Source organism: Lissotriton vulgaris, unplaced genomic scaffold (assembly GCF_964263255.1).
Source record: "Lissotriton vulgaris unplaced genomic scaffold, aLisVul1.2 SCAFFOLD_1649, whole genome shotgun sequence".
In the NCBI taxonomy this organism is placed as follows: domain Eukaryota; kingdom Metazoa; phylum Chordata; class Amphibia; order Caudata; family Salamandridae; genus Lissotriton; species Lissotriton vulgaris.
The window spans coordinates 317,019-336,213 of record NW_028249463.1 but is presented as its reverse complement, the minus strand read 5'-3'; the positions used below and the strand labels follow the sequence as shown (position 1 = coordinate 336,213).

The 19,195-nt window shown below is 41.7% G+C and overlaps 1 protein-coding gene across 1 annotated transcript in view; it reads left to right on the top strand.

Annotated features, from left to right (window-relative positions):
• LOC147663566 (B-cell receptor CD22-like) overlaps positions 1 to 19,195 on the top strand; it is a 348,558-nt gene that overhangs the window by 50,897 nt on the left and 278,466 nt on the right. The window lies entirely within an intron of this gene.

Genomic DNA, 19,195 nt, shown 5'->3' with positions numbered 1-19,195 from the left:
AGGAAATTGTTGTTAGTTAATAAACTGGGCAAGAGATACAGATGCAAAAGGAAGAAAGTAACCCAAACTTCAACAGATCATGGAAGGGAGGGAGAGGTACTGCAACATAGCTCAAAGGAGAAACTAACCCCAACTAACATAGAGGGACTGGCGCAACACATAGAGAATATGATAAAATCTTATATTACACCAGTGACCGAAATTTTTGAATCCCTTAGTAAAAAAGTGGAGAACTTGGAAAAACTAGGCATAGCCAACTTAGATATTCTAGAACAGCTGGGCACGCAAGTCAAGTTACCTATAACTAATGTACCAACAGGGAGACCGAGCAAAAGCAGTGCAACTAGAGTATACCCACTATGGCAGCGACTCCGGTAGCAACCACAAGTGGAGTGAAAAAGTTACCCACCATCGCCCCAAATGTAACAACGGACCAGAAAGTCGCTGTGGGACAAAGGGAGACAGGTGGCCCCAGTTATAATAACACAATCTTACCAGCACCTAGGCGCCACACTAATAATACCATCCCTGCTACGATTAATCTTCCACCGGAATGTAGACCATATGTAGCTATCCTTGCTAATGTCCCCAAATTGACACCTACCCAATTCGAAAATCAGAAAAACATTGAAAAACAAAACCTTGCACTGGCTCGCAAAAAACTGTGGATTTCCAACACGAGGGGCAAATCAGATTATTTCCACACAGAGAGTAGGCTGGGTGGGACCAAGTAAAAAGGAGATAAATGGGGACTGTATAGTTATAAACTATAGAGCTACTGGCCATCTAATCATGAATATAATACCACGTTGTTCCCACTTGACTACTTCTATAGGAACCAGTTAGGAAGACAAACCACAATGCAGACTTTTAAGCACCCTAGAGCTGTACACCTCAACAACCCCAATGTACCCTCTGTACCAGCACCACTGTATAATGTATATGATAATTTCTCAATTCCGATCTGCAACAGATTTCAGGTGTTTAACTCATTAGAGGAGAACGACTGACTGAATGTACCATCTATGATCCCATTTTGTGAATCTATTGTATCTGGTGAAATAGCTACAACTGAACAAGGGTTAGGGGATCAAACAGCGTTAGTAGATGGTAAAGAAATGGGATACAAACAATCTCAGGGCGCTCCACACTTTATATCAGGGATATGTGTAATCTTTGTACTCAATATAATTTAGGTGCATCTAGAGGAAGGGCATGTATCCAACACCCCAATTTTTCTGTTGTACACAGAAATAGACAATACTGTATACCCCTGAGCACTCAAAATAATAAAACTGTGTATCCAGATATATGTACTCCAAAATATTCAGCAGACCACAAAATACGAAATTCAAAGTAATATTTTAGTCAGCTAATGTCTCTTGATTGTCCTTCAAGGTTTTATTCCAAAGTTCCAGGTAAGTTCCAAATTCCAGAAATAGATCTTCAATACATCAATTCAATGAGGATAATAAAGTTGCCAACACGTGTTTCGTCGTGTGTACATTCCACACATAGACTTCCTCAGGGCTGTAACACAAATATATACAAAGCCCACCATTAAATTCACACAAATCATAAATGTCTGGGAAAAGAAAGTATAGTCCCCATCACCTCAGGAGAGTATTTATTTAGTGCAACACATGTGTAGGCATCGAATCAGAGAAAAGTAAGAGTATAACTTATCCCATCCAAATCTGCCTGTCTGCAAATTGTTGAAAAGATCCTGTGCTTCCTGATCTCTATTCATTATGCTAAATCCCAATGGGTCTGCACCTGAATTGACTAACAAACTAAAGAAATGGGATACAAACAATCTCAGGGCGCTCCACACTTTATATCAGGGATATGTGTAATCTTTGTACTCAATCTAATTTAGGTGCATCTAGAGGAAGGGCATGTATCCAACACCCCAATTTTTCTGTTGTACACAGAAATAGACAATACTGTATACCCCTGAGCACTCAAAATAATAAAACTGTGTATCCAGATATATGTACTCCAAAATATTCAGCAGACCACAAAATACGAAATTCAAAGTAATATTTTAGTCAGCTAATGTCTCTTGATTGTCCTTCAAGGTTTTATTCCAAAGTTCCAGGTAAGTTCCAAATTCCAGAAATAGATCTTCAATACATCAATTCAATGAGGATAATATAGTTGCCAACACGTGTTTCGTCGTGTGTACATTCCACACATAGACTTCCTCAGGGCTGTAACACAAATATATACAAAGCCCACCATTAAATTCACACAAATCATAAATGTCTGGGAAAAGAAAGTATAGTCCCCATCACCTCAGGAGAGTATTTATTTAGTGCAACACATGTGTAGGCATCAAATGAGAGAAAAGTAAGAGTATAATTTATACCATCCAAATCTGCCTGTCTGCAAATTGTTGAAAAGATCCTGTGCTTCCTGATCTCTATTCATTATGCTAAATCCCAATGGGTCTGCACCTGAATTGACTAACAAACTAAAGAAATGGGATACAAACAATCTCAGGGCGCTCCACACTTTATATCAGGGATATGTGTAATCTTTGTACTCAATCTAATTTAGGTGCATCTAGAGGAAGGGCATGTATCCAACACCCCAATTTTTCTGTTGTACACAGAAATAGACAATACTGTATACCCCTGAGCACTCAAAATAATAAAACTGTGTATCCAGATATATGTACTCCAAAATATTCAGCAGACCACAAAATACGAAATTCAAAGTAATATTTTAGTCAGCTAATGTCTCTTGATTGTCCTTCAAGGTTTTATTCCAAAGTTCCAGCTAAGTTCCAAATTCCAGAAATAGATCTTCAATACATCAATTCAATGAGGATAATAAAGTTGCCAACACGTGTTTCGTCGTGTGTACATTCCACACATAGACTTCCTCAGGGCTGTAACACAAATATATACAAAGCCCACCATTAAATTCACACAAATCATAAATGTCTGGGAAAAGAAAGTATAGTCCCCATCACCTCAGGAGAGTATTTATTTAGTGCAACACATGTGTAGGCATCGAATCAGAGAAAAGTAAGAGTATAATTTATCCCATCCAAATCTGCCTGTCTGCAAATTGTTGAAAAGATCCTGTGCTTCCTGATCTCTATTCATTATGCTAAATCCCAATGGGTCTGCACCTGAATTGACTAACAAACTAAAGAAATGGGATACAAACAATCTCAGGGCGCTCCACATTCTTTATATCAGGGATATGTGTAATCTTTGTACTCAATCTAATTTAGGTGCACCTAAATTAGATTGAGTACAAAGATTACAGGGATATGTGTAATCTTTGTACTCAATCTAATTTAGGTGCACCTAAATTAGATTGAGTACAAAGATTACACATATCCCTGATATAAAGTGTGGAGCGCCCTGAGATTGTTTGTATCCCATTTCTTTAGTTTGTTAGTCAATTCAGGTGCAGACCCATTGGGATTTAGCATAATGAATAGAGATCAGGAAGCACAGGATCTTTTCAACAATTTGCAGACAGGCAGATTTTTAGATTTGCTGCTAAATTAGGGGGCCGTAGAATACATGAAATGTTGTCAATATATAATTCAAGATGTATAACATCAGCCATATACGGGGCCGGGATATGGGGCTACAGTGCCCAGAGTGCTAACCTGATTCAGCGTGAGGAAAACGTGTTTTTAAAACGATTAATTTGTGCCCTGGCTACGGCCTCAACTGAGATAGTACATAGGGAAATTTACATGAATTATGTTAATGATTTAATTGCTTTACGACCCTTGTCCCTATGGCGCTCAATCTGGGCAAAGGAAGAGACAAAATTTACTCAGGATGTAATTTCTGATTGTTTAAAGCTCGATCGCCACTCAAATATCCCCTGGTTATGCCACATACAACACTGGTATAAGACACTGTACGGTTATAACACCTTTGAAGATTCAATAACAGGGTCCGTGTTGTCGAAGCGGGATCTCAAAGTATCATTCCTTAAGCATACAGATGGTATTAGAATGGTAAGATATGTAAAACAAAGTACGTTTAATCCATATCTGGAATATAACATCAATGAAGGCTTCCAAACTTACCTAACTGTTTTTAGTACCAGTTCCCACCGTTTTGTATTAACACGTTTGCAGTTGGGAATTGTGCTCCATCTTGTGGCATTCCCTACAATTAAGAAACCTGGTACATGTTTTTGCCCCTGTGATGGCAAATCCAAACAGAGTACTTGTCATTTTTTGCTATTTTGTAACTTTTATACTTCTTTTAGGAAATTTTACCTGAAACCCATCTTTTTAAAATACAATATGCGTAGTACAAAAACAGCGATGCAATTGATGTTTAACTTAGAGACCCCAGATGTATGTTTCTATGTGGCCACTTATATTTTAAAATGTATTTTTGCACGGAAATCAATTATTGTATGAACTCAACCAATGATGCACTTTTATGACAGCTTAGCATTTGATTAAACTGCTTAGCACAGTGAACCCCTTTATATATGTAGAAATCGAATACCCCTACTACTTATATCACTTATACCACTTTATACTGCGAATTTGCACATGTCCTATTAGTAGAATGTAGTGAGAAAACATTCCTAGAGCATCCGGTTTTTTGCTGCTAAATATATATTGCACTTTAGGAAGGAAGGTATAGTCACTTTGCACTTTATTATGCTAGTTTGCACATCTACTTTTAGACATATGCACTAAATAGGCACCTTAAATGGCAGACATGTGCTGCTATTGTATACTGTGTTCAGAAAGAACGTTATTGCTGCTTTGCACTTTATCTTGCCATTTTGCACATGTACTAGTAGAAGTATGCTCCAATGTAGGTTGTACATATGTAAGGATGATATAATTAATTTTGCGCTTTAATATTGCAAAATTTGCACTTTCACTAGTAGACAAATGCACTGAAAAAGCACTTTAAAGACTGTCGGATATGTGGTGTTAAATGTATACCGTATTCAAGTAATCATGGCATTTGGCAAACCAAAATTGATACTAATGTATGCTGTATTTATTTTATTTTATTTTTTATGTTGTTGCTATATGGTTGTATTCATACATACCGAATAAAGCATTTTGAAATTGGAAAGGGAGTAAGACAGTGGTGCGTCTTAGCACCCCTGCTTTTTAATATTTATAGTAATGGATTGAGTAACAAATCTGGAACAGTCTACTCCAGATGTCCCCAAAATTAATGGTAAATTGTTGCCTGTACTTCTCTATGCTGACGATGCAGTCCTAATGGGCTGCACCACAAACTCCCTGTGTACCCTAGTTAAAAGTTTTAAAGAATACATGGACGGACTGGATTTACGGGTGAATTTCAAAAAGTCGTTTATCATGCCATGCGGACCAGGGAAACGTCAGCTCAATTCCATACTGGTAGGGAACGACAGACTTACCTCTACTCACAACTTCCCATATCTAGGGATGGTCTTTGCTGCGAATGGCTCGTGGACTGGGCATTTGCCCACTCCAGGAGCAAATTCTCAAAGGCCATCAACTCTATTTTTAGCATCCCCCGACCTAAGAAAATGGGCGCCATTGAAGCAATTGCAAATATTTTCATATTACAATGTGTCCCCGTAGCTACCTATGCAGCAGAGGTATGGGGTTTGGCGAAGAACCAGTGTATCCAGCAGGAAGAAAATTGGTTTTGTAGAAAGCTGCTGGGAGCGCCGATTTCCATCTCCCAATACATCTGCGACAAGGAACGAAATCTACATTTTATATCTGATTTTATTAGCGCTCGACCCACGTTATTTTGGCATTCTGTCTGGAGGAATAAATCAGCTATCCTGACCCAAGAAATTATAACCGAGTGTCTAAAATTCGAAAGAGGAATGGAGATACCATGGCTCTCTGGGGTTTATAAAAGTCGGTGTAATATTGACAAAGGTAGCATCTTCATTGACCCAAGTAAAGTTAACTTGGTACATAAGAATGACTTGAAGAAAGCACTCTATGCACTTTATAACACAGACAGAGTCAGGGAAGAATCTAAGAAAACCACAGTCCTTACCTACATGGACAGGGAATCACACAGATACCCTTTGTTAATATATCTAACTCTGCCGAGGATACAATGGGAAAGAAGTCTTCTGTTTCGACTAAGGGCTGGAACTGTAAGATTCTAGTTAAATTGTCCTCTGGGCTATCGGCCAAATTCCGACAATATAAGATGTCCTTGTGACGGGGTTAGCACACAAACTGATTTGCACTTTTTCTTGGTTTGCAAATTTTATCTAAAATATGTAAAATGGTTTTTAACTCCCTTTTTTAAAAAATATAGACCAATTACTTTGGGGGAATCGTATCAACTGCTGCTTTCCTCGCATAATGAAGAAATAATTTGTCGCACTAGCACTTTTTTGAGAATTGCCGTCCGAGCTCGCAAAATGATGGACAACGCCTGAGTTTTTCTCTGAATATTAATCTGTAAAATTTGTCTGATGTTTCTATGATTTAATTAATTTTATAAGGATTTTATAATAATTGTGTACATTGTGTATGTGCTTTTATGAATTCTTGGAGTTAGAATAAAGATTTATGAACTGAACTGAACTGATACAATTGTAAAAAAATGGCCGGTGCATGAGTCCAATTAAAAATTGATCATTATTTACAATTCTGAGGCCCTCTAGCAAGTTCTCCATAAATCACATGCTCCGTGCTATTAAAAATCATGTAATCCATGTTAATCGTTAAGCCTCAGAATTGGAGCAGGCATCGCAAACATGTACGATTTGAATGAGAAATACGGTAGAGCTATTTCATGCAGAAGGTTTATACAATATGATATGAAATTATCCGTCTTTGCCTCTTTGCAGTAGTTTCCTCCTTATGACATACATGTGGTCCAAAAACTTTGCAACTGAGCAAGCTTTAAGTTTATGTTTACTGATGTTTATGTTTACTGATTTGTAAAGCGCATGGCTGCCCGTAAGCGTCCCAGCGCTAGTGAAAGAAGGAGTGGGGGGAAGTGAGCTAGGGAAACAGCCATGTCTATAGGAGTTTACGGAAAGAAAGCAGGTTCGGTTGAGCCTGAATATCCAGTGGGAGAGAGTTCCACAATTTGGAGGCATTATAGGAAAAAAGACGGCCGCCGGAGCGGACTCTCTTGATTCTGGGTACTGAAGTGAGGTGAAGGTGGGATGATCGGAGGACTCTGTTGGATGTGTGGGGAGTGATGAGATCCTTCAGGATAGGAGGGGTTTTTGTGTGGTACATAAGGCCTTAAAATGTACTCTTTGTTGAATAGGCAGCCAATGGAGGGCTTTAAGGGAGGGTTTGGCTGAGCAATGGCTGCGCGTGCCCGTAAGGCGGCGGGCTGCTGTGTTTTGCACGACCTGGAGTTGTGAGACCACCTTTTTGGGGGCTCCGAGGTACAAGGCGTTTCCATAGTCCATGCGAGACAATATTAGACCTTGGATCAGGAGTTTTTGAGATTGGGGAGGCAGCAGTGGTAATATTTTCCTAGAGGTCCGTAGGAGACCGTAGCAGGTACCCGCTGTTTTCCGGGCTTGGGAGGAGAAGGTAAGACCTTCATCCAACCAGATCCCCAAGCTCTTAATTTCACTCTTAGGAGTAGGAGGAGGTACCATACAAAGGGTCCAAAGGGACTCCGGGCGGTAGTGGGATTGGTTGCCCAAGATCATAATCTCCGTCTTTCCGCTGTTTAGCTTCAGATGGTATCTATCCATCCATTTGTTTATTTCTCCGACACAGGTGTAGAGGTCAGGGGAGGGGTGGTTTTGCTGACTGAGAGATACTACCATCTGGGTGTCATCTGTGTAGGTAAGTATTTTAATCCCCGACGCGGTAACAATCCTCTCCAGGGGGGACATGTAAACATTAAAAAGGGTTGGGCTCAACGACGAGCCCTGGGGAACCCCGCAATGTATTAGTATACTTTTGGAGGTGAAGTTCCCGTCCGCCACCTGGAAGGACCAGTCGCTCAAAAAGGAGTTCAGCCAGGACAGAGCAACCCCTGAGATTCCCATATCCTTGAGCCTGTGAACCAGAGTGGAATGGTTCACAGTGTCGAATGCCGCGCTAAGGTCCAGGAGGATCACTGCCACTGACCCTCCTTCATCCAAGATCTTTCTGGCTTCTTCGACCACAGCAACCATTGCAGTCTCTGTACTTTGGCCCGGTCTGAAACCTGTCTGGGATGATTTAAGTAGTCCATTAGACTCCAGGTAGTCAGAGATCTGAAGATTAATTATCTTTTCTGCAATTTTGCTGACACTTGGCAGTCGGGAGATTGGACGGAAGTTGTTTAATTCTAGTGGATCAAGATTAGGTTTCTTGATCAGAGCTTTGACAATGGCCTTTCTCCAACTAAGTGGCACCATTCCATGAGAAACCGAGGTATTGATCAGGTGGGTCAAATAAGGAAGGATGGTCGGGGTGACTAATTTTAGAATATTTAGGGGAGCAGGATCCAGAGGGGATCCGCTTTTAATTGATTGTAAGACTGATGAAAGCTTATCAGGAGTTATGGGAACAAACCGATCTAGTTTGGGCCTCTGGGCATGGGAAGGGAGATCAAATAGGTCTTGAGGGTCAGGAGTTTCGAGAGAGGGGTCAAGGGTCTTAGGGGGGGATGGGAGAGAAATGAGGATTTCTTTGATTTTTGGCATCAAAGAAATCGGCGAGTTCATTACAGCGGCTGGTCGAAGGGCCCACAGGAGGGGGAGGATTAGGAATTTTTATAAGTTTTTTTACTATTTGAAATGTCTCCCTGGAGGAATTAGTAGAGGACCTGATTTTTGTCATCAAAATACGTGGACTGTGCTGTTGAAGTCCTTCCTCCATGCCCTTTCAGATTTTTTGCAGAGCTCTTTTGGAGGCGTACTTCTGTGGTGAACCAAGGTGAAGACTTTTTACTTCTGGGCTTACACCTGGATTTTTCGGTAAGGTAATATCCAGTGTTTTCCCTATCCACGTTGAGAACTCGGAATCGGCTGTTATGGGGTCAGGGACACACAGTGGGAGGGAGCACTCCAAGTTGTACTTCCAAGTTTCTGGGTCTAGTTTTGCCCATGGGCGTGTTGGTTTGCTCGGTGGAGGTCTGTGACAGGGGGGAGTGGTAATCTGCCACCTGAATGATTCCAAATGGTGATCTGACCATGGTATCGGGGATGTACTGGAGATAGAGAAGTTAGAAACATTGGAAAAGATAGGGTCTAAAAGATGACCCAACATATGGGTAGGAAGATGGCTTTCCAAACGAAATTGGTGGGTTGCTAGATCTGCCACGAGATCCGAAACCAACGTGTCTTCCTTTTTATCAAAATGGAGACACGAGAATCATGAAATTGGAGTGGATAGTAGCCAGCACGGATGAATGTTCCACAAGTGACTGCAAAATTTACCTACTGAGCCCGGGGGGTGGTATATAAGAAGGCCTGATAGGGATTTACATGGGGACACTTGAATCGTGAAAAGAACGTTTTCACATTCTGAGAGGGGGCTGCCTTGAAAACGGCAGGAGAGAGAGTCCCTATAATTAATGGCTATTCCTCCTCCCTTGCCTTTTACGCGATCTAAATGCTGTATGAGGAAGCCTGGTGGGAGGGACCTGACAATGTGTGGATCAGAGTCAGGTCCTAGCCAGGTTTCCGTCAGGAACAAAATGTCCAGCTGGAGATCTTCTAATAGGCTATGGATTTTTTCGGCATGTTTTGAAAGTGACCTGCAATTCACTAGAGCTATGCGGGCAGCCATGGTGGGGGATGGGCTTGGAATATTGGTGGTAAGTTTGAAAGGGCAGTGAGGACAGTGAGTAGAAGAGCCATCAAGTGGGATGGAATGAGAGCAAGATGGTACTGTGTTCTTGCTTATAAGAAGCAAAACTTCTTTAGAGTAGGCGAGAGGTAGCTGGTGAATGGCTACCAAAGTGATGGGCTCTGGGCTCTGCCTAGCGCAGATGGGCTTTCCTCTGGCGCACCCCGGCGCACCATAGTCACGCCCGCTGCGCTCGTCTGCTGCGCTTCGAGATGGGAGGGGCATTTTTTAGTGCTGGGCCTAATCGCCCTGAGCACTAGCCTGCTGACCTGCGGTACATCCCAATATGGTGCCTGCCAGTAATGATTTGAGCCTAGTCCAGCGTTCCAAGGGCCCTAAATCGGCCGCTGTGAGGGACGTGGACTATCAGGGCGAGTAAAGGAGGAGGTAGGGGCAGGGCGCGATTTCAAGTTAAAGCGCAGTAACACAGCGCTCGACGTATATTTAATAGCAACACGTTTTTAGATTTACGTTCATCACTCACCGTGCAAGTTAAAAATAGGGTGAAAAAGGATTTTTTTTTAATAACACACAATAAGTAATCCGATCAACTAAATGGTGCAAAAATAAAGTAGATAGCGCACAATACAGACAATTGCTTTTCCCTTACTTCCGGCTTCCGCCTCAAGAGTCTTCTAAGTATCACCGCGAACCGCAGCTGTCTGCTCTATATGTAGTGCTGGGCCTAATCGCCCTGAGCACTAGCCTGCTGACCTGCGTTACGCCCAATATGGCGCCTGCCTGTAATGATTTGAGTCTAATCCAGCGTTCCAAGGGCCCTAAATCGGCCGCTGTGAGGCACGTGGACTTTCAGGGCGAGTAAAGGAGGAGATAGGGGCAGGGCGCGAATTCAAGTTAAAGCGCAGTAACACAGCGCTCGACGAATATTTAAAAGCAACACATTTTTTGATTTTCGTTCATTACTCACGGTGCAAGTTAAAAAAAGGGTGAAAAAGGATTGTTTTTAAAATAACACACAATAAGTAATCCGATCAACTAAATGGTGCAAAAATAAAGTAGATAGCACACAATACAGACAATTGCTTTTCCCTGACTCCCGGCTTCCGCCTCAAGAGTTTTCTAAGTATCACAGGGCTTCAGTGTGGACTCAAGTCCCCAATTATTTGCATAGGGGTTTAAGCCACTTAGATCTGGGGCGAGAGTAGGCAGGGCAGGCAAAGAAGACGTGGCCCTGAGATTTGGGAGATGCAGTGCAGAATGGACAGGACTATGTGGATACGCTGGTGTTGCGCCATGAACCAGTGTGGTCATTGAGTGGGAGCATGCCGAACCTGAACTGCATGTACAGCTTCCTATCTAGTGGGGTTTTAATATTGTCTAAAAAGAGTTCTAGGAGGATATCAGACTTAAAGACTGTAAACTCGTTGCATAGCTGTAGTACTGTATTTGGTTTTAGAGGGAAACGATGCTTTAAGTTCTTTAGCCACCCCTGTAGGTTCTGTTTATCTAGAGAAATAATTTCTTCCAGAGCCTTTGGCATAGGAGCTTATCTCAGGGGTTGTCAATATTCTCCTTACCAGAGGTAGAGCTTTGCCTTATCGACAATCTATTTCTTTCCCAAGTCTATCCTTAAGGAGTGAGGAGGGGTACTCTGGGGAAGTTGAACTAAGTTCCTTAGAAATGTATTCTCTGCCCTACAAAAGTCATCCATCATCCTGTTAAAGCCCCACATCTCTGCACCATAAAGCGTGGCGCTCGCAACTTTCATTTCGTAGATCAGTAAAGGTGCGGCCACTGGGTTACTGTGGGAGGAATGCTGTTCTTTACTTATAGCCCAGCTATTTGAAAAAGTTTCAGAGTGGATTTAGCCACTTGGGGCTTCCACAATATGGTTTCAGAAAGAGTGATTCCCAAATATTCAAAAGTGATTACCCTCTCCAGCAAAGTCCCACCCAGGGGGGTCTGTCCTTGTAAGACTTATAAAGGTTGAACATTAAAAACTTAGTTTCAGAGGTGTCGATCTCGAGACCACGCATGTTGTAGAAGTCTTTAAAGCTAGAGAGAAGTTTCTATAAACTACCAGGCGTTTTAGACACCAACAGGGTATCATCCGCAAACAGAAGTGTCACGATTCTTTCCACCTCCAGCAATGGAGCATCCAAATCATCCTGCTGCAAGAATTGAACAACACTAATCATATTTAATTAAAAAAGTGTGGAGTTTGCAGGCATCCTTGTTGGACTCCCCTTTTAACGTCAATTAAGTTTGTGAGCTGCTTTTGGTTGACCCAGGAAATTTTTGCATAATGTGTGTCATGGAGGCGGAATGTCATGGATAGGATCTTCGATAGCATTCCCATGTCGGCGAGATATTGCCACAATTTATGTCTGAGGACAAGATCAAAATTTGTTTTCAACTCTATGAAGGCCAAGTATAGGGTTCCCTGGCCAATGACCACAGTCTTCCATGAGAGTAGAGATAAGCGGAAAGCCTGATCAACAGTTCCTGTTTTGGCTCTAAACCCAGCTTAAAAAAAAAAGAAAGGAAGTTATTTTTATTAATCCAGATCTATGTCTTATACAGTAGTGCTCGACTGACCACATTCTGAATAGAATCGATAAGGCATTCTCGGTCTCTAGTTACTTGGAGATGATCTATCACCTTATTTTCAAGATCGGTATCACCTTGGCACCTTTCCATGATGGGGGAATTGAAGTTCACACTGCAATAGCATTTGACAGTATCATGATATAGGCTGACCAATTCTTCTTGTCATATAAAAATATATCACCGGAAATGTAATCAGGTCTGCTGGCCTTTGCCTTAACAATTATATTAATTGAGGTCAGTATTTCATCATTAGTAAAAGGCTTCTTGGTAGAAGTCAAGGGCAGGGCAAGTTGGGACAGGTCTATGTTTGATGACGCAGAGTCGATATACAAAAGTTTAAAATTATCTTGCTAGTTGGAGATTGCTATATTGCTAGTTTAGAGTCTTTGGCGGCACAAGCCTGGCCGATTACCCTCATTCACTTCTCATCCCACTCCAATTTTGCTCTGACTTGGGCTTTTTTATAAACCCTTCTCGTGTCACTTACTATCTTGTGTGAGTGGGATCTGAGGGCGAATGTTAGTTGTCGTTTAAGTTGGCTACACTCATGATTAAACCAAGCAGTCTGCAGTGGTGCGTGATGGCTCTGCTGTTGATGTGGTTTTGATTCACTAAAATGGGCAGCCAGTTGTTTAAAAAGATGGGAATGACTAAGGGAGGTAGGCTCCGGTCCATCTGGGTCCCGGAACATAGCTTTGAAATCCATCAGACCTATGGCAAGTTAATGATTAAGGCCTTGAAACGTGGACTTATCTAGGATCACTTTTTGCACCTTTAAGCAACGGTTGTCATTCGAGAGAAGAAGTTCTCTAGTCACTTCAAAATTTCTTGGCATAATCGGAGTCACCTCCCAGTGTGATGTAAAACTCATGCTTAAGGGGTTATGGTGATTGTCTACACTTGATCCCACAACCATATCTATGAGCAGAGGCCAGAGCCTTAGGTCAAGAAAGAAGTAGTCTATGCAACTAATTCCCTTGGATCTATTAAAAGTGTTAGCAACCTTTTTATCCGACTTACTCTGCCCATTTGTAGCCCTCAGTCCATACTCCAATGGTTTTTAGCTGTAAGGCGACATGAGTCCATTTCCAAATAGAAGGAAGGTCAAGGGAGAATAGCAAATAATCATCTTCTTCTTTTTCCTCACTGTCATCCTCCTTCCCCAGGGGTTCAAAGGTGACATTAAAGTCCCCCGCTAAGATCAAAGGGTAAAAGGAGCGTCTTACCTGAAGAAGCCCCTCGAAATCTTGCAAGGTGATTTATCTACCACCCCCTTAGTTCCTCTCGCATCGGCATTAAAGATGTCCAGGGTACTGCCTGTTTTGCCCTTTGGGCGTATGCCTAGGATATCAGGGCTGTTACAAGAAAGCTCTCCAATCTGTCAATTGAGCTCTATCTGTACCAAAACTAGTAATCCTCCCTTCAGGGTCACCAACTTTATTCTAAATGACTGGACGAAGGTATGTTAGGAAACCTGGTACATACGATGGAGTGGTGCTCCAGGTTTCCTAGAGTAGACAGATATCAAAGGTTTCCATGAAATGAGTCCAATGTGGGAGTGTCATCTTAGTCTTTACCCCTGCCACATTGCAAGATGCCAGCTAAAGCTGGAACATGGCCAGGGGCATTGGGGAATTAGAAGGGCTAGGTATCAAGATCAACAGCTCTTGCTGCATCTGATGCTTACTAATTACTGGAGGTGAGATACCCCCCACTTGCTGTGGCCTAGGTGCAGTCGAAAGTGAGCCCCAGGGCGATATTGAACTTACACTGCTAAGAGAGGCACTACTCTTCTAAAGTTTGGATGGTAAAGCTGTGAAATGCTTTCGAACAGGAGTTAGGATTGACCGTTTTAGTGAGTCAATAGTGGCCAGGCTCGAGTCGTGGTCAAAGTGGAAGGAGGGAGAGGGGAGTTGGAACTTAAATGAAATGCTGGTGTTCATAGAGGGGCAGGTTTTAGCTTCCAGGGCTATTAGATTATGGACCAGCCTGTCATTTGCCAAGGTAAATTCAACACAATCACTGGGGCTGAGGGGGGTGTTAGCCTTCTTACTCGTAGATGTCCTCCCTAATTATTGATCTACAGCCTCTGGTATGCCCAATCCAGTGTATTACTTTGTTTTTGAGTGACTATTCGCCTTCCCACTTCTGGTTAGTGTTGCTTTTTTGGAAATTTGTCATATATATCCTATTAGGGATTTGAGGGGCTTTATTCTACAACACTTGCTAGAGTATTAATGTGATTGCACCTGGACTGGGTATCAATACAGTAAGTTTTATTTTTCCAGCCAGCAAACCGTTTGGTTGTACTCAATTTGCCCCCGACTATCCTGAAGCTTATTACTCCTTGGATTGCTCTTGTAGTGCCTGTGGACTATGCTGTTTGATCTGGTCAAGCACTGGGTGGTCCTTCTAGAGAGCTGAGTCTGCCTCTCTCAATTTAACCAGCTGAAGGGCTTGGATGGATGGTTCAATGTGAGGATTCCCATTCTTGACCAAGAGAAGGCTTACTTGGTCTTTGAACCCAAGGATTAATAAATTCAGGGAGGCTACTTTTGCTCTGAAACCACTGATGATTGATAAAACATAATTTGGCATAACTAGCTCCTTATGGTCAGTATGTTTGGGCCCATGTTTGGCCTCCAACCCCACTTTAGCTCCTACATTCACCATCTACAGTCCAGCCTACCTCGTCATCTTGGGCATTACCTTTCAGGGCTGTAAGTGGTGCGAATCGGTTAATGACAACTAAATCTATCTGGTCACATGACTGTGCAGTAGCTGCACTTTCTGGCCTAGCCTTCTTGCTCCTTTGCAATTTAGGTGAACCTGGCACTGCCACACGTTTAGTATGCTTTTTGAAGATGTGAGAATAAAGGGGAGGGCATTTGGGTAGTCTGGTATTTACAGATGCTGGTGAGGATTTAGGGCTGCTAACGCTAGGATCAACTAGAGACTCCAGGAACTCCAATTATTCGGACACAAGATTGTCTATTCTATTACGAACACAGTTCTCCCCATGTGCTTCAAGCACTTCTTTGTTTTTTTTTTCACTTTTGGGTGCATCACCCCGTAACCTCCTTCAGTTGGTTTCCTCTTCCCCATGACCAAGCAAATATATTATACAGAGACCCCTGGTCAAAAAGTCATGAAGCAAAAAGCAAAGTTGGAGGCCACATATACAATAGTAAAGTACATTTTGATTCAAGGGGTCATAGGGGTGGCCCAGCCTGGCTCTGCTGGGCGCAGATGGACCCGACCTTGGCCCAGGTGTGTCCAGGGCACGCCCTAATGCATACCACACTGTGGGAGTGGATGGGAGCCTTACTAGCATCAGGAGAGCTGGCTCCGCTTCCCATGCCTCTGGTGGACTGCTGTGGAACCGAGTCCCACCTCAGCTAAATATCGCAGGAGTCCGGTGTGTGTTGGGGCCTCGGAAGGCCTTTCAACAAATCCTGAGCTGCGGGAGTGCAAGGGAGCCTTTGTGGCATCAGGAGAGCTGGCTCAGCCTCCTGCGCCTCTGGTGGAATGTTGGGGGACCAAGTCCTACCCAGCTGGATATAACGCAGGAGTCTGGTTTGTGTTGAGGCCTTAGACGGCCCTTCAAAAAGGAGAAGTAGTAATACAGATTACTCTTTTATGTACCCTTTTAATCAGCCTTGAAACGTACAACTCCCTCTTCGTGCACAGAGGGCACAGTCCATTTCTATTTGTACTGATTGAACATGAATAGCCATTGCATATTTCTACTTTCGAGGTTTTGGAGGCAATTAATAAAAGCATGTGAAAGTAGGTTAACGACTACTACAGGGGTACTACTTTATGCACTACATTTGCCTTTGTGAATAGGCCCCCTTGTATGGTCCCCTGCTGCCCCTCCCCCTTTCACATGTGAAGTAAGCTACACATTCTCCTCCTCATCACCACTGTCAGGTAAGGTGTTTCTGATCAACCATTTTAAACTTGCATTTCACACTCAGGACACACACTCTTATCATACTGCTTACTTGGATCTCGGTAGCGGGCATCCACTGATGTGCCTAAAACTCCCACATATAAGTCATCCATTGCTTTTGTTGTATATTTTTATTGAAAAGTACATGTCAGTTTATAATGCATAAAGCTTCTCAGATTTCTAAACACAAAAAAGATAATACAGATATCAAAATATACAATATCTTAGATACTCATAAAACCTGGAAAGGAAGAAATAGAAAAGATGGACTAGGGAGGAGATGATAAAGATAGTATACAATATGTAGTAAACCAAATATTATAGATAGTTAGAAGATAGTAGCAATAATATCATACAAATATAACATTTCAAGTGGTGATATTCCTAGTAACTCAACAATTTCCAATAGGTGAACAGTAAGTCCTAAGTCAAATAACAGTGTTAATGGCTAAAGCATAACCAGTCCTAATGATAATAGCAACTGCATGCAAAGAAATAATGATGATAATGAATTAACAAGGAGATTTAAAAGAAAGGGAGTCCCTTATTGTAGTTCCTAATTAGAAGGAAAAATCCAAAATATTACCAGAAATAGAATATTTATCAGCTAGAAAGGGGTTCCGAATGTGGATGAAAATTCCAACATCGTCCTACAGTCTATAAATGAGTTTTTCATGTGATGCTATTTCATACATTTCAATACGCCATTCATTATGTGTAGGATTTTGTGGTGTTCCCCAACGTCTTACTAGAAAATGTTTTCCTCATGGGGAGTGCAAAAGCTATTAATCGTCTTGTATGGTTTGTTAGATTTTGGAGATCAGTGACATCTTGAAATAGAACTAATGTTTCCATTAAAGAAATTGACACTTGTATAGCTCTTTGTAGAGATGCATTTATAGAAGACCAATATTCCTTCTAAATTAGACATCAGAATTAAATGTGTAGTATATCGAAGTACTCCTTTGGGCACCGCCAACAGGTAGATTGGTGGAGTAAACTTGCTATTTTGAGTTTTTGTGGTGACCAGTACTAGTTTTGAAGAATTTTAAAGAGAGTACATTTTATTCTGGCCTCTCTGATGCCCTTATTATGTTCATAATAACATCCACCCATTCCTCATCAGAATAAGCTACAGTAATTAACCCTAGCCATTTGACGTGAAGTTGTGCTGTAATGGACATGAGTGTACTTTAGCACTATGAGATTATAAAATCCGGTGACTGTGCCTTTGAATTCCCCCCACATTTTTAAGAATTGCAACACTGGGGAATCCTCAACTATTCAAAGATATGGTCCTAGTCTACAAAATAGGGATTGCTTTAGTTATAAGTATTTCCCCTCTTGGGAGGTAGGGAGTTGAAAATCTACCTGAAGCATTTCAAAGGTTTTAAGCTCACCTTCTAAAGTGAGTAAGTGATCTAACATTAGAATACCTTCTCCCTCCCATATATCCAAGGAAATAGTCTGTTTACCTATTCTAATATCAGCGTTATGCCATCTAGGGTGCATTCCTTGTAGTCTTGGGTTACTCTTAAAGAGTTTGTGGGTATGTATCCAAATCTTAAGCATAGATTGAATAATAGGGTTGGAAGTTTGTAAAGCAGGTGATTTATGAGTGTAAATATTTGTAAACCTAAAGTTGCCGGTAGAGTTTGTCTTTCAATGTGAGCCCATAGTGGGGATGATCCTGTTTGTGCCAAAGATAAACGAATTGAGATAAATGGAGGGATGTATAGTAATGCTCAAGACACAGTAAACTAAGGCCTGAATACCACCTGTGAGATATACATTCTGAGATTTCAAGTCTAGGTCTCAGAGATCCCCAAATAAATGTTTTAATACCTTTGTCGATATCTCGCAATATTGGTATTTTAACTCTCAAATGCAACATACCTAAAACAAAAGTGAAACAGGGCTCTGTAATCATTTTCACTGCCTGAACTCTGCCCCAAAAGGACAGGTTAAGATGGGACCATTTTTAAGTTATCTTGAATCATACGTTCTAAACCTGTGTTGATATAAATACCCAGATACTTCAGGCGGTCCACTTTCCATTGAATAGTATAGCCAAAAATAGCTGCTTTTGTGGAACCCGTGGGCCACGGGAGAGCTTCACTCTTATTCTAATTGACTTTGTAGCCAGAAATGATTGAGAAACGATAAATGGTAGACATGAGTGTTGACAGCGAATTAGGCAGATCAGTTAGTGTGAGCAATATGTCATCTGCATAAAGAAGTATTTTTTAGATCCCGGCTGGTGGAGGAATGCCTGCTATTTGTGAACACTGTCTTATTGCCGCAGCCAGCGGTTCAAGTGCAAGAAGGAATAAAGGGTTGATAAAAGGCAACCCTGGCAGGTTCCTCTTTGCATTAAAAAAGATTTTGAAAGGAAACCCCACAATTCACCTGTGCAGATGGTGTATCATGTAACCATTTGACCTTAGAGATATTATTATACTCATTGCCTAATCCCATCCGATGTAGTGTGCAGAACATATAGCTCCATTGAATACGGTCAAAGGCCTTCTCGGCATCTAAGTATAAGGCTACTCTGTCTTCTCCAGCATCCTTGGAAAGCCAGAGTATGTGAGCCAAAGTGCGTAAATGATTACAATAGTTTCTGCCTGGTATGAATTCCACTTGAGAATTATGTATGAGTTTAGCGATAACTTGTTTGAGTCTTTTGGCAAGAATGGGTCTAATATCTTTGAATATGTATTCAGAAGGGAAATTGGATGATAGCTACTACAGCATAATGGATCTTTCTCAGGTTTGGGAAGGACCATTAAGATAGGTTTATTTGTGAGAGAGGAGAGGCTACCAGCTTCTTCTGCTGCTTTATATGCATCATAAAGGGCTTTTTGTTTCTGGTTTTA